Source organism: Manis javanica, chromosome 13 (genome assembly GCF_040802235.1).
Source record: "Manis javanica isolate MJ-LG chromosome 13, MJ_LKY, whole genome shotgun sequence".
Lineage (NCBI taxonomy): Eukaryota > Metazoa > Chordata > Mammalia > Pholidota > Manidae > Manis > Manis javanica.
Window position 1 is genome coordinate 39,002,249 of NC_133168.1, and position 22,643 is coordinate 39,024,891.

Sequence of the window (22,643 nt, forward strand, 5' to 3'; positions counted from 1 at the left end):
TTGGGACTGAACCAAATTACACCTAGAAATACATACACACATGTTAAATATGAGCTTTGAGTATCAGCATGTACTCTTGATAACCAACTGTGGTGAGGTGGCAGCAGAGGAGAGTGGCATTGTGAATGTAACCAGAAGTGTGTTAGCTGTGTTTGCTTTAAGGCACAGCCCAAGTTCATCCTTGACAATTGTCACACACTGACTTGTGTGACATGCATCAGAAATGAGTAGCATTTTAAAAGCCAGAAAAATGAAAGGAACTGTCCTCTAAGCGGTTTCTGCAGTTTACTGCTTCTCAGGCCATGCTGCACCACAGGGCATCGGTTCATTCTCTCCGGAAGGTATCACTTCTTGTCCGTGTCCTGGAAGGTCTTGGCCTTTTGCCTTATGTCCAGGATTAACCCAACAGCAGCAGAACAGCAAATCTCTGAGACCACCACCAAGATGAAGTTACTTTTCTCTATTGTCGTGTATTGGAGAAGTACCAGCCCAAGGCCACTGCTTTGTTCAGTCGTTTAGAAAAGCGGTGCTGCAAAGGGACTCATGATGGAAGACAGCATGTGCCCAGGCATCTTCCAGCAGAGCCAGGCCAGCTGCCAGAGACCTTGAGGACTTTACATTTAGGTTAGGTCAGAGTTCCTAAAGAGTGTTTTTAGAAACATGGACCCTGGAGTACTACGCCTCCCTCCAAAAAAAAGTGATAAAAAAAAGTTCAGAAAATATGAAATACAGAGATGCAATTTATATTCATGCTTCTGTGTTTCCTGGACTGCTCTAAGACCCACTTCCTTCTTCTGTATAACAAGATTAATAATGTCTTGCCCACATTTAATGGCATTAAATTTTCTTTTCTTAAGAAGGTCACCTTGTGACCAGCTTGTCACATGGGAGAAAGACCACAGCTGAGACAGTGTGCAGAGTCCTCGCTGCCCAGCCCCCCTGGAGATCGGCATGCGCCTCCACCCAGACCCCTCCTCTCGGGCATTCTCCATTTAAGGACATTTCACCAGACAGATAAGCGGGACTGCCGAGTCTGCATTTCAGCCCCCAGACATCCACTGGAAGAGGCTGTGCTTTCCAGAACTTTCATGTCAGATGCATTGCCCCTCTCAGCTAGGATCTTCTTGGGGTCTAGCCTGAGCATCTAGTCAGGACCTGGTGCTTGAGGTCAGAACAAGAAAAAGAAACAGAAAAGAAAACCAGGAAGAACAATGGTGACTGGAAAGCTGACTGTATTTACGTGAGGGGAACATAAAATGCATGCGAATGTGACATTTAACCAGGTAGGTGTTCATAAAATTTTATAAATAGTGGAACTAACAATTTTTCTTTCTTTCTAAACTTTCAATTTTTTGAAGAAAGAGCCTAAGCTTGATTTCAATCTTGGGAAGAGAAAGCTGCCTTCTGCCATATACCATGCCTGTTCTGGAACCCCAGTGGGAGAAGAAAGACATGTTCTTTGGTGTCCCACCCTCTACTAAATGTAACCTGCCCACTCCACTCCCGGAGACCCACTTGTGCAAACCTCAGAGTAGGGACCTGAGTTGGGGTCCTGGTCAGAAGCCTGGAAGCCAGTCATAAATAGCCAGTACATTCTCCATGTGTGATGGGTATGGGTCAGCCTCCTTGAAAAGTTAGTTCTTGAAGAAGTCCCTGTTGTGGCAAAAAGAGACAGAGTGTGTCTGGAGTCACAGACCTTACACTTACTGATGCTACGCAATTCCTTGCACCCCTTTGAGACCCAGTTTTCTCTTCTCTGTAACGGGATTAGTGGTACCTGGTCTACATTAATAGTGGTAAATAGCAGTTGCATCCTAAGTTGGTGATGTTTGATAGCCAGGGTTAAGGACATTGGGTTCTCAGTAAGCATTACACAGAAGCTCTGGGGCCCACCATAGCAGCATTGTCCTTCCACCTCCCTGCTAATCACTCAGACCAGGTTCCCAGTCATTTTCACTTCCTCCTGCTCGGGCCTCCCCAACAAGACAGCTGCAGACTGTAAGGCCAGACCAGCAAGCCTAGACGTCCAGCGTGGTGCACGTGCTCCTGTCACAGGAGCCCACAGAGGCATGGTGGGGGGCTGCCGGAGGTTTGTAGGGTGCCGTGGATTTTGGTTGGGGGATTTCTCTCCTTTGTCCTTTCACCCAGAAAAGCACTTGAGTCTGAGCTTCTCTTGCGTGCTGATTTCTTCTCTGAGTCTGTCCTTTTTCATTCTCTAACAGGACTAATGTTCTTAATTTCATTTCACTTTCTCTTTTTCCCTTTGAACTCCCATCTGTCTCTTCTATTCTGGTCTCCTTTCACCACACTCTCGTCTTTTTTTTTTTGCCTCCTCAGTCTCCTAAAGTCCTTTAAAATGTTTCTTCCCAAATAAGCAGATTCACTTTTTTTGCTAATGATGAGGGATGACCTGTCTGCAGGGGAGACCTCTCCATGCAAACACCTGCAGCTGCCCCAGGAGCCTCCTAGAGCTCATACATTTTCACTGTGAAATGCATCTCACACCATAAGCCACTGCAGATGTGCAGATATAACTGAAACAATTTTATCCTTAGAGCATGTGAGGTACCCTGATATTTTCAATTCCATGTTATTTAATATTTTTCCCCTCCCCCTCTCTTCCTTCTCCACTCCCTCCTTCCTTTCTTCTTCTCCTCCTGCTCCTTCTCCTCCTTCTCTCTCTCTCACTGACCCTCACTCACTAAACTGACCTCAGGACTCCTCACTGTCATTAAAGGAGGATGGAAGCTTATACTTTGAAAACCACTTCTTCAGAAGCACTGTCCACTGGCCCTGGAGAAGAGGCCCTTTCTCTCATTTTCTGAAACACATACCATCTGTATATAATAAGAGATCCATTTTTCCCCAAACAGATGAAATTTAAATTCTCTGGGGGTGAACTAAGAGACAAGGACAGAGGACAGAGGACACCAGGTCTTTCCAGAATATTGTGGAGCCATCTTGGGGTTCAGGAAACAGGGATACTTGCTCTGATGCTTCGGGGTTTCCTTGGTCCCCTACTCATCCTGCCCCACTGTTTTCTGCCTACCTTCCTCTTCTCATGAAAAAAATAGGAAGGAAAGATCTTGTGGTAGAAGAGGCAGAGTAATGCCTCCACCAAAGATGTCCATGTCTTAGTCCCTGAAACCTGTGAATATGCTGTTATGTTGTGAGGTTGATTAAGGCTGCTGATCAGCTGATTTTTGTAATGGGAAGAATATCCTAGACTATCTGTTATGACTAAGGTAATCTTAAGGGTCCTTATAATTGAAAGAGGGAGGCAGGAGAGTTAGAGTAAGAGTGATATATTGTAAGAAAGACTCCATGACTTCTGGTTTCCAGGTCTGCTGTAAGGAAGCTGTGACTGCTCACTAGGGTCAGCCTAGACCCTTCTCTCTAGGAGGCCAGCTAGGATCATTTGTAGATTATACCAGATAAATATTTGGAATGACATTTTGCCAAGACTTCTTCTTCTAGCCCAGACACAGAGTGTAGTGTGCTTCTACCTCAAAATGTTCTTTGTGTTACGGGTTTATAAATTCTGACATTTTTTTTTGTGATCTTCAGGATGCTAGGTTCTTTACTCGTAGTGTCCTTATGTTTGAGAAACCACTTAGAATACTAACAATCCCAAAATCTCAAAGTCTCTATAATGAATAATTCAACTTTATTGTGAGTCATCACTGACAAGTTGTCTAGTCCTTATGGCCCTAAGCCATGCCCTTTTGGGCCTGTAGCCTATACTGACTTTATGCAAGAGATATATAAAATTTAGCCCCACACTTTAGAAGTTAGGCTCAGTCACCCTTTCTGGATCATCTCTGCAGTAATATCGGATAACGAGGATTCTGACTGCTGAGAATTTTAAACCTAGTGAATTCTCTAGCCACTTGAGGCTTGAGACTCTGCCATGTTCTTGTCAGTCTCCCTTCTAGGAACAATCCAAACCATGCACTGCTAACAACCTTCCCCGATATCTTCTGCTTAGATGATGCCGAGTTCTTGTTGGATCCAGTACGTAAGCACCTGCCAGAACTCCATGTTGGGGCCCCCTGTAACCTTATGATGATGGACCATCGCAAGCTCCTTCCTGACCTGCAGAGTAGCCCTGCCCTGCTACCTAGTCTGCTGACTGCATTTTCTTGGCATCTGTTCCCTGATGTTTACTTCCCCCAGCCCTCCCAGGCTGCCTGTCCCACAGTGGGTAACTGGGTTATGCCTGGCCATATCCCAAGATATGTCAACAATTGATAGATCACACTTTAGGAGCCAGAAAAATCTTATTAGATTGAAATGTTAATTAGGTTAGGAACTCTTGGAATGTAGCAGCAGGCAGAGCCATCAAGGTTTGGACAGTGGGGGATGTGTAAGCATCACACCAGAGAATTACTCTCTGAGCAAAATACAAAATGAGAAACTGAATACAAATACAAAATACAAACTGAAGAAAAAAAAATGGCTGCTGATTTTACTAAGCCAGAGAATTTTAAATTTTCTTTTAGTCATTATTTATATTTTTAAATTACTTTCAATTGCAGTAAATTACACTTATAAAATTTACTGTCTTGACCATTTTTAAGTGTACAGTGCAATAGCGTTAAGTACATTGGCATCATTGTGCAGTGATGACTATCATCCATCTACAGAATTCTTTTCATCTTTCAAAACTGAAAAACTCTGTGGCCATCGAACAATAAACTCTTCTTTCCTTCCTCCCTCCAGGCCTTGGCCACCACCCTTCCACTTTCTGTTTCTATGAATTTAACTACTCCAGGTACCTGATATAAGTGGAATCATAGTACTTGTCTTTTTTGTGACTGCCTTATTTCACTTAATATAATGTCCTCAAGGTCCATCCATGTTTTAGCATATGTCAGAATTTCCTCCCTTTTAAGGCTGAATAATAGTCCAGTGTGTGTGTGTGTGTGTACATATATGTGTATACACATCTCTGTATATACATACATATATGTGTATATTATTTACACATATAAATTACATACATATATATATTACACACATAGTGTGTGTGTGTGTGTGTATATATTTATATGCACCACATATTTGTTTATCCATTCACCTGTAGATGGTCACTTGAGTTGTTTCTGTCACTTGGCTATTGTGAATGTTGATGTCATGAACATAGGTATATGAATAGTTTTTAAGCCCCATTTTGAGTTCTATTTTTTGGGGTATACCCCAAAATGGAAATTGTTGGATCACTTGTTAATTCCATTTTTAATATTTTGAGAAATCAGCATACTGTTTTCCATAATGGCTACATCATTTTACATTCCCACCAATAGTGCACAAGAGCTTCAATTTCTCCATGTCCTCTCCAACATTTTTTAATATTTTCTGGGGTTTTTTATAGTAGCCATCCTAATGGGTGTGAGATAGTATCAGTTTGTTTTTGGTTTTGTTTTTCATAAATCATCTGTTAATTTTCTTTTTTTTCTGTATTCAAATTATGTTTATTTCTGAATGCATGAATGTAAGCATACCAAACTTTTTTAAAGGAAAAATTGTAATTTATTAAAACAATAATCATTATTAGTGCATGAACAATTAGGCCAGAAACCTGGCTTGAAACCCTCCTTTTTACTTAGTTTAATCACTAATTGCATTTGATTTTCTCTCCAAAATATCTCTCCAGTCCATCATCTCCTCTTTATCTTTCTATTTCCAATGTTGCTGCCTCAAACTTTCTTTTTTTCTTAAATTAAGGTATCATTGATACACACTATTATGAAGGTTTCACATTAAAAACAATGTGGTTACTACATTCACCCACATTGTCAAGTCTCTCATCTGTGAATTTTCCTCATCTGAAAATATCTGCAAGTGAAGATCTTGCCATTCCCCTCCCCTCAGATGAATATTGCCCAATGCAAGTGATATCATCTCTTTGTCCTCAGTAATTTGTAGTCCGATGGTATTTTTAGCAACAAAGTTTTTCAGCTATCTAAATCTAGAATTTAGTGAGGGCCCCATCAGCAGCTATTAGATAAAAAATGAATTAAAGATCTCAATATGAGTATCTGATTTTGTTTTCATGATTTTATTTACATGAAAATATTATGTTTTTTTTAATTTCCCCTCCTTCAGAATCCCAGTAAATTTATTTTCAAGTGTCATGACAAATTCTGTAGGTATGCAAAAAACTAAAAAGTTTTAATGTTTTTGAGAGTCTTTAAGGGATAACTAAGTCCTTAGAAATGTGGGGAGGATCATAATTGTTTATTTATAATAATCTTTACTCAAATTATCCCACTATCAAAATATTTCAAGAAATAAGACATGTTAAAAAGAAAATTACAGTGAAACATATCTAAGTCATTGCATTTCACATGTAATATAGTTGAATAAGAATATAGAGTAACTAAAAATGAGATTCCATTTAATTAATTTTAATTATTAACTTAAAACATCCATATTAATTCATATTATCCAAACAATTATTTTTTAAATTATGTAAATGTTTTTTATAAACATCCTTTAATTACACAGAGGTTGAATAAGTTATATCTATGAAGCGATTTTTCCATTCTTTTATTCCATATACTTTTCTGGTTTCATGTGAACAAACTCCATTCTCTATGCTGAGAATGCTCTCCCTTATATAATTGTCTAAATTCTACTCATCCTTCAAGACCTAGCTCAGATCTTCCCCTACTAGAAAATAATCTTCAGGAGGGCAGGGAATTTTTATCAGTATTATTTAGTATTATATGACCATTACTTAAAAGAAGAGTGCTCAGTGGTAGGAAGTGCTCTTTAAATGTACATTGAATAAAAGATGACTGAATGAGTGAATTAATTTATTAATATCCTAGATTTTATTGCTCACTCCCTTCTCTGAACTTCGACATGATGTGGACTTCACCTATATAATTTATTTGACTCTTAATATATTCAGCTTGTGGTGGGCATTTGTGTTGTCCACTAAATATTTATAGTTCTCCTCCCAGCATATGGTAGATCACACTTTCCCATTCCCTTTAAGTTGGTGTGGGCATTCATTTGCTTTAGAAAAATAATATATGAGCAGAAGTGACAAGTGTAACATCTAGGAGGAAGCTCTAAGAACCATTGGGTGATTAATGATCTTTCCTTTTTCTCCTGCCTCAATGATTGTAAAAGTAAGCATCAGTATGGCAACATCAGTAACCTGGGCTCTTGAATGACTACAGTAAGTAAAGCTCCCATGCCATGAAGGAGTGAGAAATAACCTTTGTTGTTATAATCTTCCAAAATGTGGGGGTGATTCATTTATGCAGCATAAGCTAACTGTTCCTGACTTGTACATACCAAGTATTTATATATTTATCTGTTAATTTGTATCTCCTCTTTCCAACTAGATCCTAAGCCCTTTGAAAGAAGTAACCATGTCTTATAGTCGTTTGATTTCCCTTTTTCTAGTCTAGTGCCTCAAATCTTACAGACATCTTATAAATCTTTACTGATGGTGGATGGTGATGAAGATGATGACAGTGGAGAAGAATTTAAATATGACAATAACATGAAGTCAGCCTCAGAGGTATCTAGATGTTGATGTGACCACTTTGGCCCTGGTATTCCTGACTTTTTTAAATGCACAATTAAAAACAGAAGCAGACTTAAGTTTGCCATGGCTTTTGAATTTATAAAATACATGCATTTGATCATATTTCCTGTGTAGTCTAGAAGCCTGTTCAAACAGAAATTTATATGTGAACAATGCTTAGATTCTAGTCACAGTAATTTTCATGTTAAATTGATTATTAGCTATAAATTGTGATCAGAGTTCATGATTAAGAAAGTACCCCTTGTATAAACATCTTTCAACCTGTTATTCCCCTGGTTTAAAACATATTTCTCACAGTAAGTGTAGTTATTCCCTGCTACCATACCATGATATTACAATATTATTGGTAACTACACTTAACCATGGTGAACACTTAGTAATGTAAATAATTATTGAATCATTAAACCAATTCAATATTGTATAACTAACTATATTACAATAATAATAATAAAATGATTCAGGAGACAGTTTTAATGACTGTCCATTCTGGAAATATCCTCTTAGAAAATGAAAAAAAAAAAAAAAGCTATCCCTGGAGTTTGGCTTTGGATGACCCGAGATGGTTTGAAACTGCCATGGATAATTTTCCCTTGGAAATGAAAAAGGTCTTCCTACATCAAGTCATTTGTGCAAACCTTAGAAGATCATAGTAACAATTACATGTTTTCCTGTAAGAACAACTGAGCCCAAATCAAAATTATAATCAGCTCTTGAAAAGTACAACTATTTTCTTAGGAATACTTCCTCAAGATTACTTGATCCTAGCAATTTACATGGCACCGGAAGAGTGTACCACTTAAGAATGAAAGAGAAATGAGGTCAGTCTTTTGTTTGCTCTGCCCCAGATAGAGAGTCATCATTTTCCCTCTCGCCTCTGGTTCACCTCACAGTCATGGATACTATTAGTACCTGCTATTCGTCTTCCACTGCTGGATGTTCACTTCTCCGCACAGTCCCAGACTCGGTATTTCTCCTCCCTCCTGACCTTCACCAGCATTTCAACCTGTCCTCCTTTCTCCAATTACAATACATATCTTCAACATCAATTCCATATCATATCACTGTTCTCATTTTCCCTTTCCTTAAGTGCTTTTGAGAGAGAAGATAATCGAGGTATGTCACTTTGAGATCACTATCTTTTGCTGACACTGAACATCTCCCCAAATGAACGAATGTACAAAGTAATGCTTAGAATAAAGAAAAATAACATATGGTGGAAGACTGAATAGAGGAGAGAGAAAGGGCAGAGTTCATTCTGTAGAGTCTGATTGGTGGAGGCAAAGATAAAATTAATTACAATTATGCAAAGAGAAGGTAGTCATATGAAGCTCCTGAGCAAAGAAAATATAATTCCCACTTCCAACCATACCCCCAGATCTCCACATACAATTTCTAATCCCCACATCAATTCCCTTTCCTTCTGAACCCCACCCTTACTTATATTTTTCTCTCATTTACAATCTTTGAGCACATCCATGCATCTCTACTTTAGAAATACACTGGAAGCCCATCCACCACTAGTGCCCTAGTCTAAGCTACCATAATCTTTTCCTGGGACCACCGTGATAACCTCCCAACTAGTCTGTCTGCATTTCCACACTTGCCTGCTTGTTCTAATTTCAACATGAAAGCCAGGATGATCTTTCTAAAACAGACATCACATAATGTCATTCCTTTGCTCCAAAAGTACATCCACAGCTTCCAACAATAAAACCCTGAGGCCTGCTGGAGGTTCCAAGGTGTTAAATGCTTTGCCTTCTGACACTCCTAGTAAGCTCTTACTTGATAGCCTTTGCAGGCCCTATTTTCTCTACTTAGAAAGGCGCCCCTCTAGATAGCCACACAGCTTGTTTTTTGAATTAGCTGAGCAACAAGCTAAGCCACTATAACAAAATACAGTTATTTAATACAGAATAGAATTTTATTTTTCTCTTGCATAAAACTGCAGAGATGGCGCTCTGCCATCTCAATATGTTTTCCGGATTGTTCCAGTGGTTATCATCTCCCAGTTAGCAGGAAAAAGGCAAGTATCTTTAAGGAGATGACACAGAATTTCTACACATCACTTCTGCTCACATGCATTTAGCCCAAACATAGACCACACCACATGTATTTGCAAGGAAAGCTGGAAATGCAAGGAACATCATTGACTTGTTTAACAAAAGCTCTGAAGGTTCTATTGTTAAAGGCAGCAAGAGGTTAAGGATGCTGGGGTGTTATTAGCAGTCTCCATCTTACCCCTTCCCTTGAGTCAGGACTCTGCTCAAATATATTCTTATCAGAAAAGTCTTCCGTTTTTACCATTCTGAAAATATCTCCCTACTGTCATTCTTTATCCCTTTACTCTACTTTTTCTTTTTAGCATCAGATGATACATTCCAGTTTGTTTATTCACAGCTCCCCTCACCAAAGGGAAACGCCAGACACCCTGGGAGCAGGGGTTTTGCCTTGTTCACTGCTGCCTTCACAGGGTCTAGATTAGTGTGGTGTAGGCACTTAAATGGGCCCTTACAAACATTTGTTGAACGAATGAATGAATGAATTTGTTGAATGAATGAATCAACATCTGTTGAATTACATTAGAGTTCAAAAATATGTAATGGAGTATGGTGGAGATAGGGTTTTAATTCATTCTTGAAAGCTGGAGGAACACTAATTAAAGTTGCTAGCAATTATCTTTCTCTGTAACACATTTCCTCTCACAGAAAATAATTAGCAGGATGGGCCATTTATTTATTACAAATATGGAATATATTAGTTAGGGTTCTCCAGAGAAACAGAGCCAATAAGACAGCTATTATATTATATACGATAAAATTTACTATAGGAATCGACTTACAAGGTTACAGGAGCCAAGAAGTTTCACAGTCAATCTGTTTTCTGCAGGCTGGAAAAAACTGTAAAACCAGTGGTATAATTTAGGCTGAGCTCAAAGGGTGCCAGTGGTGCTCGTCCAGGCTGGAGTCCAAAAGCCCAAGAAGGCTGGCTGATGTCTGAGGGCAGGAGAAGACAGGTGCCTGAACTCAAACAGAGGGAGTGAATTTTCCCTTTCTCTGCATTTTCACTGTTCAGGCCCTCACTGGGTTGGATGATGCCCACCTGCCCTGGAGAGGACCACCTGCTTTACTCAGTCCACCACTTCAATGCTGGGCTCCCAGAGATACCCTTGACATACCCAGAAATGTTTACCAGCTATCTGAGCATCCCTTAGCCCAGCCAGGTTGACACATATCATTAACCATTACATAGAACAAAAATCCACATATTATTTGGGGGAAGATGTGAAATTATCATTACCCTGAAGGAATTGCAACTTGAGATGTTGTGTTCTGTGTATTTTCAGTGGCAATTGGACTGTCCTTGAAGACTCTTGTTTCTTGAAGCTATTTGTGCATCTTCATGTCCAAATATGTACCCACAGGAGGTTGTGAGCCCGAGACACCGAAGGAGAAGCTGCCTGATCTTCCCTCTGCTTTAAACTGGATGCTGAGGAAGACCCTGAGATGGTATGGGCTGGGCAGGGACCAGGACTCCCTGAGTTTGCTAACTGGTGTCCTACATGCGGTGATATTTAGGACCATAGAACATGTAGCCAACCATTTCAGTGCCTTTTCTGTTCTATGAAGGAAGCCTAGCCATGTGTATGGAGTAAGCCTTCCTGAAAGAAATGGATATTCTCACTGTCAGCCATCCTGGAATGGGAGTGAGTTGGTCAGGATGGAGTAGGCAAGGAATTCTCTTCCCGAGACAACTCCAAGGTGGGAAGCTGCTGAATATGCCCTATCTGGGGCTGGTCTGGCTCTCTGTGTCGAGCCTGATGGCAGCTTCCTCTGACAGCCCTTGCTCTGGCACTGGTCTGTGCACGTGAACCTTGATAATACCTATCAAACAGCAGTGCTTATTGCTCTTTCTGATGGATGTCTTGATCCCCACCACAGCCTGGTCTTTGCTAGGCTGCTAGCCTGAAGGGAGCAGAGTCCCTGCCCAGAGGAATAGGTGCAGGGGACCCAGAGCGGCCTGGAAAAGCCAGATGCAGGTTGGACTGGAGGGTTTGTGAAACTACAGAAAGCCAGGAGACAATAGATTACACTTTCCCCCAGGGTGTCCAGAAACCACTTGAGAGGCAAATTCAGTAGGAAAATGGGCTTCCTGTCATCCAACTGATGTATCTGGGATATATCCATTCTACCTAATTGGGAACACTGAAAGATTCATAGCTCCTGTTTCTGACATCCCAGGTGTTCCTAATTACCCCAAGCAGCATTTCTCAGGGCTGTCCCAAACATTTCTCAGGAAAAAATATTAAAAAATCATTATTCTAAAATGTAGTGTCATACTGCACCTGCGAAGATAAAGGAAGCTGACAGGCAAGCCAGAGTGTGCAACTCTCCGCATCAGGGACATGGGCCTTCCTTGGACCTGGCTCTCATCACTTAGCTCCGCCCCAACCAGCCACAGGCTTCCTGCGTCGTTCAATATTAAGCTCATTCTCTGCAGCTTGACGTTTCCTTCACAGAAACCCTTCCTAACTACTGAATTTATTCCCACTTTCTCCCACACGAGCTTTCTACCCATGTGCAGACTCCCCACTCATGACTCACCTTGTTCATCCCTGCCCCCACCTTTGCTCATTTCCTTCACATCACCTGGCACAGTGTGCGAGCAGTTTCTCCCTTCAGTTAGCCACTGCCTTGAATTATGTGCTAAAGGTTTTACACCTGTTGGTCTTGATTCTTCAACTAGATGACAAGCTCCTTCAGGGGAGAGGCAGTGTCTCTTATTTCTTTGATGTTCCTTATTGTACTTACACCATTCCAAGCACTTCAGAGGTTCAATTAACACATTGTTATTAAATCTTAAAGAAGAGGCTGAGAATCAGTGATCTATAACTAGTTTGTGTAACTAAGTGTCCTTCCTCCTGAATCACATAAAAAGTTAGTTTTAGTTTCTAATGCCATTGTAATAACTTGCCACAAACTTGGTGGCTTCAAAGAACAGAAGTTTATTCCCTCATAATTCTGGAAGCTTGATATCCAAAATCAGTTTCACTGGGCCACAACCAGAATGTCTGCATACAATTCCCTCTAGAAGTTCTTCCTTACTGCTTCCAGCATCTAGTGGTGACCAGCAGTCCTTGGCTTATATCCACATCACTATAATCTGTGTCTCTGTGGTCGCACTATCTTCCTCCTCTGCATGTCAAATCCACCTCTGTCTCTCTTCCATAAGGGTGCTTGTGATTGCATTTAGGGTCCTCCTGGAAAATCCAGGAGAATTTCCCTATCTCAAAATCCTTAATTTAATTATACCTGCAGGTATCCTTTTTCTATATAAACAATAGGTTTCAGGGATTAGGACATGATCTCTTTAGGGACCATTATTCAGTCTACAAGTTATAATTTAAAAAATATTTTAAATTTTTGATTAAATAAATGTAAGAGCAATGGAAAAAGATGAGAACAAATATAAACAAATAAAGTAGACCAATGAAATTCTCAATAAAGTAATGACCAGTTTGCATACACATGTACTCACATACACATGTACATGTTTGGATGTCAGCAAAAGTATTTCTTATTCCATCTTCATCTTCACTATGGACCAGTGTTTTATTTTTAGAACAAAACAAGACAAAAGTAAAAGACATAGTCAGAATTCAATTGAGAAAACATGACAAAAAGAAAATTTGTGTTCTATGTACAGAGATTTGTTTATAATTAAAGTATTTCAAAATTTCATTCATAAAAATGCACCTAAAGTTATTATGGGCTAAAGAACTATTTGGACAGGTAATCTGAGATAAGATATAGCTGAATTTGTATATGTTTCTATGAAATTATATTATTTCCTTTCAAATCCCATGAGGAATTAAGAAATACTGTAAGATATAATACCCAACATTTGTATAACAATATTTGTATAATAGTCCTCAAAGTTCTTGACATACCTAACCCAATTCAATTCTCACCATGACCTAGAAAAGCAGACAGAATGAATATGATTTCTCCCATTTTTCAGATAAACGAGTAGACTCAGAAAGAAAAATGACTTCTTGCTCAGGAAAACCTGACAAATAATTGTCAGATGTTAACAGTGACTCAGGTTTTCTGTTCTCAGATTTTCTATTCTCAAGTTATAGACCTTCAAGTACATTAGAATTAAATTTAAGATTAAAATGATAGTAATGAATTTAATCCTTAATGAGAAATACACAAATTGACTTATGAGAGAGAGCGAGCTTTTGGCTGATAAGCTGTTTGTCCTGCTGGAACCCTGGCAGCTACTCATTCTACCAATCTGCCTCTTCCATATTTGTCTTTGTCTACCTCTAAAGTGGCCCCAAATTGAATCCAAGCCTGGGGATATACTTTACATATAAAAGTACTGGCAGCAAAATCAGCAATCTGGTTTTTATTTTGGTTCTGTAGCTTAGTTTAATGAGCGTATCTTGGCACCCAACTTTCAGTCTATCGAATGGCATTACTTATTGATCCAAAAATGTGTGTAAGGCATTGTGTCAAGTGCTGTAGGGAACCCCAGAAAAGCATCTGTCACACATTCACCCACCCATCCTTCCATCGATCTATCTTTTTATTCACTTAATATTAATTGATCACCTGCTATGGCCAGGCACTGGAGTCAAAGATGAACAAAATACAGCCAATACTATTAAGATGCCTGCAATCTAATGAGAGGAAGAGACATATTAACAGATCAGTGAAAAAGATATCTGATAAATCCAACATTGGCATTTTATGCAGGGGTCAGGAAAACATTCCCAGAAGGATAGCTGAAATGTATCTTTTAGAACAAGTAGAAGCAGCAGGGAGAAGGAAGAGTAAGAGAGGGGGCAGAGGGCACATGAACAAAGGCCCAGAGCCAAGACAGAGCTGAGCATGCATTAGCTGTGCCTCTGCATCACCAGGATCAGTCTCTCTGAAAGCTCGAATCCCATCTTCCCCCCACTGCTGCTCCCAAGCAAGAGCCACAGTGACAGAGGCATCCTCTGGGTAAGGCTATCTTATTTGTGGTGGGGCTACAGCAGGTGTTTGTGGCTGATGAGCTGTGCAGGACCAGACACTTAAGTCTCCAGCCCTGCTTTAAGTGGAGAGAAGGGAAGGGAGCATCTGGCTTCTCAAACTCCAACAGCCCCCGGTGAGTGACTGACTAAGAGCATCAGCAAACACTCAACGGAAGACTCGGGCTGAGGGAAGGACTCGGAAAGATCCTTCAGGAGGGAGCAAGAATTTTTAATGTCCAACATTTTCAAACCTCTCCTGGAAAGTTTCCCCCTCCACACCAGTACCCCAGCCGGGATCCTTGTCAGTGTTCCTTCCCTCCTCCTGCTGGGTGAGGCTACGGATGAGGGGGAGCATGACCCTAGTAGTTACAGTGTGACACTAATGGTTCTGGGTGGGGGCTTGAGCATTAGCACTAGTCCACAATGACTGCAGTTCCTAGAGCCTAAAGTGAAAAGCAGGGTGAGAGCCTCTGGGCTTATGTGCTTTTTCCAGTAGTCTAGAGCTGTGCTGCTCAAAAGACATCAAACATGAGACACATATGTATTTTTTAATTTGGTAGTATCTGAAGAAACAGGTAAGATTAATTTTAATAATATATTTTTTGAAACCCAAGAAACCCAATGTCTAAATGTAATTATTTATATGTGATTGGTATTAAAAGTAACTGATGATGTATTTTGCAAATGTTTTTTTTGGCACTAAGTATTCAAAATCTGCCGAGTATTTTTCACTTATGGCACATCTTCATTCTGAATCGCAACATTTCAAGTGCTCAACAGCCATGGACACCCTAATGGACAGCACAGATCTAGAATTTTTCTTGAATGTACTTAGAATTGTGGAAGGGATTTAAGCATGGCAGTGGCAGGATCGTGTTTGTGTTCCAGATGCATCACTGTAATAGGATGACTGTGGATAAAATGAGAGTTCCTGTGGCCAGGATTCTCACCTGGCCCTGGTTGACTAGCTCACTGCACACCTGTGGGCAATACATGGCTGTTGACTCTATAAAAAGAGCTCTGCCTAGTGCTCTGGGCGTGACATAGTGGCAGGGCTGCAAGGCTGCAGGAGAGCAGAGCAGAGGCTGGAGTGGTGGCAGCGCCAAGGACAGAGGCCCAGAGGACGGCTATGCAGGACGACTGTGCAGAGAGGCCCAGAGGATGGCTGTGCAGGACGACTGTGCAGAGAGGCCCAGAGGATGGCTGTACAGGACGACTGTGCAGAGAGACCCGTAGGATGGCTATGTGGGACGGCTGTGCAGACAGAGGGGCCCAGAGGACAGCTGTGAGGACAGAGGGGCCCAGAGGCAGAGACTGGCTTGCTGCATGCAGATTCACTCTGAGAGAATGGGATTTTAGTGACTGACCTGCTATCTGGAAATAAAGTTGGGTATAACCCTTTCACCCCAAGAACGTTTTGCTGTCACTTTCTTTGGTCACACTGAATCCATAGTGAACTTGCCCGGGACTGAAACCCATTGGCAAGACAATGATCAAGGTCTGCATTAGGAATTAGGAGGATGAAAGTAAATGCAAAAGGATACTGTTCATTAGGATCCAGTTAGAAAATCACAAATTCCCCCAGGTCTATCAATGAGAGGGAAACCAATGCAGTAACTTGATTATCTGGTGATGAGACTGATGAAAGCGCGAGAGTGTTAGGCAATCTGGAGGTGAGCCAAGCCAGGAAGTCACTGTCACCTTTAGTCTGGAGGGACAAAGGGAATAGGCAGAGTTACCAGAGCCAGGGCTGGGGCCATCTGCCGGGAACTGGAGCTCTCGTGGGGCTGGCTGGCGTGAGCAGGGACAGGCAGGGAAGAGCTGTCGTGATGGAGATGCCGTCAGAGGCAGAGCAAGAGAAGGAGAAATGCCTGGCTTTTCCCCTCCTCCCACCTTCCTGCCTGTCAACAGTGCCTCCCACTGCCAATTGAAACCTGGAAGCCAGTTGAAAGGGAAATGTACTTTCCTGCAGTGCAGAGCAGGATAGAGAACAGGTGGGGATTGGATCTAAGGGCAGAGAGGGAAGTCTTCGAGACAAGGAGACAAATTTTTAAAACTCTTAAGAGGTAAGTTGGCGTAAGTTGAAGTCTAGATGTAGGACATCACATTAGGTGGAAGTTTCCTCATCTGCCCTATGGGACTCGATTAGGGAAGAAAAGAGTCAAAGGTAACCAACATCAGGTTTCTCAGACTCAGCAATCTCAAGCCAGTCTAATTTGCCCATCCACCCCTCCCTTGGGATGAATCCTTTCCCCAGAAAACTTGTAATCCCTATGTGAACAGGTTTCTGTCACAGACCCACACTTTCAGTTAGCCTGAAACAAACAAGACATCTAACTCCAAGCAAGGGCTCATATTAAAATCTCACTGACACTAGCTTTGGTGCTATCAAATGAGAGCTCAAGAGGAGGAGCATATCTGAGACTGAGTATTGAGTGTGAGAAATGTTGACTTTAAGACACTCATAGCATTCAAAGGAACAATGCCCAATGGCATCACTGAGCCTGAAATTCAAGAGAGACTTCATGGCTGAAGATATAACTTGGGAGCCCTCAGTATAAACATAATGTTGACAAGATTGCTCAAAGAATGTGTGTAGAATGAGAAGAGAGGCAGACAAGGAAGAAACTCAGGAAAAGTAAAACAGGGTGATGTTGACAAGAAAGGATGTCTGTGAAGGAGGCCAAAAAGCATGGCCAGAGAGGAGGACCAGGAGGTGGCAAGTCATGGAGGCCCATGAATAGACTCTTTAGTGAGTCCTGGAAAAGAGCTCGCCAGCCCATTCACTCCACAGATTCTTACTGAGCACCCCATTCCATGCCAGGCACTGTCCCACATGCCATGGATACAGCAGCAAACAAAACAACAAACATCTTTGTCCAGGTATGACTTACACTCTAGTAGCAGTGCCAGCAAAGAGGTCCAGCTGGGTAAAGAATGAATAGAGTCCATTGGATCGAAAATTTGAATGGCTTTGGTGAACAATTGGTGAACTGCTTTGGTGAGCAGTTCCAACAGTGATCAGTTCAGGAGACATATTGCTATGCCCTGAGTAAATGGCGGGTGTAAACTATTCTTTTGGGAAGTTAAAGGAGCAATGGGGCAATTGATGGAGGTAGCACAGGTTCAAATGAATGTTTGCTTTCCTTTGGCTAAGAGATGCTTGCATGTATTTCTGGGCTAGCTGCTCAGGAAAAGTGGCCCTGGAATTCGAGGAAGTTGAAGATGTAAGAGCCTTGCAAATTAAGGGGGGTTCAAGTATGGATTTAGGAGCAAGCTTTTCTCCTATTCTTTTTTCTAGTAACCACTAAAATAGCACCCCAATTCAAAAGAAACCTAAGGGTAACATGTATGCTGCAGTTAGTGTTGTATAAGAGGGAAAGAGACGTTTTTCTTTTTGTGTCCTTCACCACTTTCTGCATGCTCCACCCTGCACTAGCCACTGCCTTCACAAAATCTTTGTGGTTTAGCATAGGACCCAGGTGGCTTCCCCTGAGCCCATTGACAGCCCTACAGCTCGCCACCTAATCTGGTCTTTATCTAGGAACGCTGCAGTACAAAACTTCCCAGGCAGCGGAAGTGCTGGGATCTTGGGGGCAGGTAGTTCTCGGAGGCGTGGCGCACCGCCGGAGGGGACCAGGAGCACCCTGCCATCACCGAGGACAGAGATATCTTCGTGGGTTCCCCAATGGGCAGTGTGGACCACTGACCTGGGCTGCTCACGGACTGCCACAGGACAGTCGCCCGCCTCTAGGGCATCCTTCCCGAAAGGAGAGCTTTCAGGCTAGGGAGGGCAGATTTATAAGGAAGGAGAGGAGGCTGGGCGCTAATCCTCCACCCCTGCTCCTTGGCCCGCTCCTCTTCATTACCTCTCTGCGTCTCTCTAAGTGAAGACAGGACTGATTTTAGAGAACCGCTGGGAGGTGAGCTCGTCTTCACTGACTGCACTGACGGCAGGTCCAGCAGGGAGGCCCCCGATGCCTGGCCCGTTCCTGAGGTCCTCTCTGCAGTGACGGTAGGGAAGGCGCCGCCCTTCCTGGCTTCCCTGGACCGGCAGGCCGGTGTGTGCTCCGTGCAGCGGCAGTGCGTCAGAACCTGCTCCCTGAGCTCGCCAGGTCACACGCTGCAACTGCTTCCTTCCTGATGGGCCAGTCAAAACAAACCCGGTCTTCCTCGGATGGTGATATCAGCCTCGTGCCGCATACTTGAGATTGCAGGCCAAGGCCTAAAGCTGTGATGGTCTTAGCAGAAAATTTCTGAGGGGCAAATAAGAGAAAAACTAGAGATGTTATATGTATCAATATTATACATATGTATGTATACACACATGTACACATATATATTATTTGTATAAATTATTATATATTCACACAGATGTGTGTGCTGGTATGTGCAGATATATATATATATATATATATATATATATATATATATATATATATATATATATATACACATATATTCAAACATACAAACCACACACCTTAAATAATAAATATGCACTTCTATGAAAGACATAAAATAGTTGATTTCATTCAGGTGCTAACCTACATAAAACAATAGAAAAATGGGAGTTGGGGCTTTTAAAAAAATGACTTCTAATGTAGTTTGTTTATGATTACAAAACAACCAGATGGAAAGCAGTCTGGGAAAAAATCTGTTTCATCACTGGAATGAACAAACACAATTAGAATGCTAAAAAACATTAAGTTTCATGAAGCTGAACAGAACAAGGACTTTTTCTGAATGGTGACTGGATACAGTCACCTAACCTCCAGTGAGCTCCTGGTCGGCTGCAGGCAAAAGGAAGAGAACTGGCTAATTTGAAATCAATCATTAATATTCATTTTTTATCTTGCTACAGCTGTAGCAACTGTGGTCTGTCATCTTTACTTCCCATGGGGTGAGGCATTTCTTGTGAAGAAAGGATTGGCAAGCTTCCCTCACTCACTTGCTCATCACTCATTCATTCATTTTCCTCTTAAAAGAAAAAAAATCCCTAGAGTCCTCTTCAAATGACTTTTGAGTAACCTCAGCTAAAACTATTAAAAATCCATTTATTGCTACTGAATATTTTTTCTTTGTTAAGCCATGTGAGTATTACAAAAGCACTTTTTTTTATTATAGTGCAAGTACTAGGAGTTTTTAAAAAGTAAAACCATATAATAATTCTTGCCATCAATTTCAGTGGAAAAGAAATCTAGAATTAATGCATAAAGGAAAGAAATTGAGCAAAAATGTCCTTTAATTTTTTAACTTGCTTTTATTATCAAGTTCACTTTTAATAAATGCATTTTCATTTTAAAGTGGAAAAAAATATCCAGTAGCCTACCATACTCAAATAATCATATTAAGCATTTGGGTTTTTTCACATTAATTTTTTAAAATTTGCATAGATTTCTAGTAGTGTTATTAAACTATATTAATAATTTTATAGTGTGATTTTTATACTAAATATTAGGTCCCCAACATTTTTCTTATGTTATTGTATAATATTCTATTTTTAGGAAAAAAACTGTGTTTAAATATACAAAGCACAAAATCTGCCATCTTAGCCATGTCTAAGGGCATAGAGCAGAGCACTGTGTACATTCAGTCACATTGTCACACAGCCCATCTCTGGACCTCTTTTCATCTTGCAAGATTGAAATTCTAAGCAATACTGCCCCATTCCTCCCTCTCCTTCAGCCCCTGAGAACCACCATTCTACTTTTCTCTATAAAGCTGACTACTCTAAGTACCCAATGTAAGTGGAATCATACAGTGTTTATCTTTTTTGTGACTGGGTCATTTCACTTGGCATAATATCAAGTTTTGTCCATTTTGTGGCATGGGTTAGACTTTCTTTTTCAAGGCTGAATAACATTCCATTGAGTGTATGTACTACATTTCGTTTATCCATCCATCTGTCCTTGGACACTTGGGTTGCTTCCACCTTTTGGCCATTGTGAATAATGCTGCTGTGAACATGGGTGTATGAATATCTCTTCAAGACCCAGCTTTCAATTCTTTTCCATATATACCCAGAAGTGGAACTGTTGGGTCATACAGTAATTCTATTTATAGCTTTTTTAGGAACCTCTATACTGTTTTGATAGTGGCTATACCATTGTATATTCCCACCAACAGTACACAAGGATTCCAGTTTCTCCACAACCTCACCAAAACTTGTTATTTTCTGGGGTTTTTTTGATAGTAACCATCCTAATAGGTATGAAGTAGACTCTATATTATTCTTAATGAGCATTGTAAATGACTATATAAAATGCTGCCAAATACATGTATACATAATAATTTACTTAACCTTAACCCTTTTGTTAAATATTTAGGCTGTTAACTATTTTTTTCCCTATTATAAATAATGGTGTGGCAAACATCTTCAGTATATACTTTTCCTATATTTTAGATTATCTCCTTTGGGTAGCTGCTCAGAATTAGACTTATGGAGTTACCCTGAATAAGTCTTTATTGTTACCGATACATTTTGCTTTAATAACTTTCCTAGTGAGGCACTGATCAGAACTGAAATAGTCCGCAAGGCCACATGGGGGCCTTGTAAGTGGCTTCTTTTCTCCCTTCTTTCACCTCTGCCCAACCAGCATATGCCCAGAGAATCATCTTCCTAAAGCAGTACTTTCATCAGGTTTTTCCCGACACTCCCAGCAGAATTTCTCTTTTAAAACAAAAACCCATGCAGTTGATCTTTACTATCCCCAGATTTCGTATTTGTTAATTCACCTAATGGCTAGCATATTTGTAACCCCAAAATCAACACTCACAGCACTTGCACAGACATTCCGGGATGTTAAGCGTGGCCGGTGAGAAACTTGAGTTTCTGGGTATGATCTGCTCATACCCAGCTGAGGCCAATGTTCACACTATGCACAAATGTCCCTTTCATCACATTTTTGTGCTTTGTATCAGTGATTTCATTGTTTTAAATGGCCTCCAAGTGTCACACTGAGGTGCTGTCCAGCGTTCCTTAAGTGTCAGATGGCTGTGATGTGCCTTGTAGTGAACATATTAGACTGTGGAGAAAACAATTAGATCAGCTTCATTCAGGCATGAGTTATGGTGCTGCTGGCTGTGAGTTTAATGTTCTGAATCAACAATATATTTTAAAGAAGGTGTCTTTAAATAGAAACCCTCACAAAACAAAGTTATATACTGATTGATTGACAAATACGTTGTGACCAGACTTGCAGGAACTTACTATTGGACGTTGCCTGGCTCAGCAGTCACTAACTCAGTGTTACTGAATTGTAGAACATAACTACCACTAATATGGAAATTGACTGTATTCATGTGCTTCGCTTAGCAACCTTCAAAAGCTCCTCATTATTGCAAAGGCTATATCCCTAAGCCTGTCATTGAAGGCCTACACCTTAATGCCCTAAATTTGTGTGAACTTTTGTTGCAGAGAAAGACTTACCTGTGATTCTGAGAGAAAACTGGTTGAAATAAATGCCTTTAGCTCTGCCAAGGCTAACTAGTAGGAAACACAAGTTCTCCATTAAAATTAAATTCTATAGCAAAAGGGCCCTTATTTCTCAGGTACCTAGAAAAGGGCCCTTGCTCTTTTACTTCTGGCAGCACACACTCTCAGGGTCTTTGTTTCTAGAAAATGGTTTTGTTGTTACCATGTTATTGCTTCATTCCCGGCCCCACAGACAAGTTGGGCTTGAATTATTCCCAGGGATGTGAGCTCCTGGCACACTCATGTTACTTCTGATATTCTTTAAGAACATACTCAGGCCTGCAGCCAGAAGTGGTCCCAGAAAGCATAACCAAATAGTGATATCATAGAGCAGAGCCTTTATGGGTGGGTACAAACATTTTTAATCAGCTTTCAGAGATTTCTGGAATGAGGAATTGCATATTGTGAGATCTGGATCTGTCTTCAACTCCAATTATATTTCTTGTTGTAATGTCAACCTTCTCCATCACCCCAAACCTTCAAAAGTCTGATATGCCTTTGCAGTGTAATAGTGTTGGGGGAGTTAAAAAGGGTGTGGCACCCACATTCACCTCTCAGCTGATGACAAGCAGAGGCAG

At 40.9% G+C, this 22,643-nt stretch overlaps 1 long non-coding RNA gene across 2 annotated transcripts; it reads left to right on the plus strand.

The window, feature by feature from the left end:
- The first annotated feature begins 966 nt into the window (after window positions 1-966).
- Window positions 967-18,831, plus strand: LOC108409432 (uncharacterized). 2 transcript variants are annotated; one of them, XR_001856222.3, is made up of 4 exons: window positions 967-1,283; window positions 7,423-7,540; window positions 10,911-11,073; window positions 15,293-18,831. It is a non-coding gene; the product is annotated as an uncharacterized lncRNA (long non-coding RNA). The 2 variants fall into 2 exon arrangements; XR_001856221.3 differs by having other exon boundaries at window positions 994-1,283; window positions 10,911-18,824.
- Window positions 18,832-22,643: the final 3,812 nt, after the last annotated feature.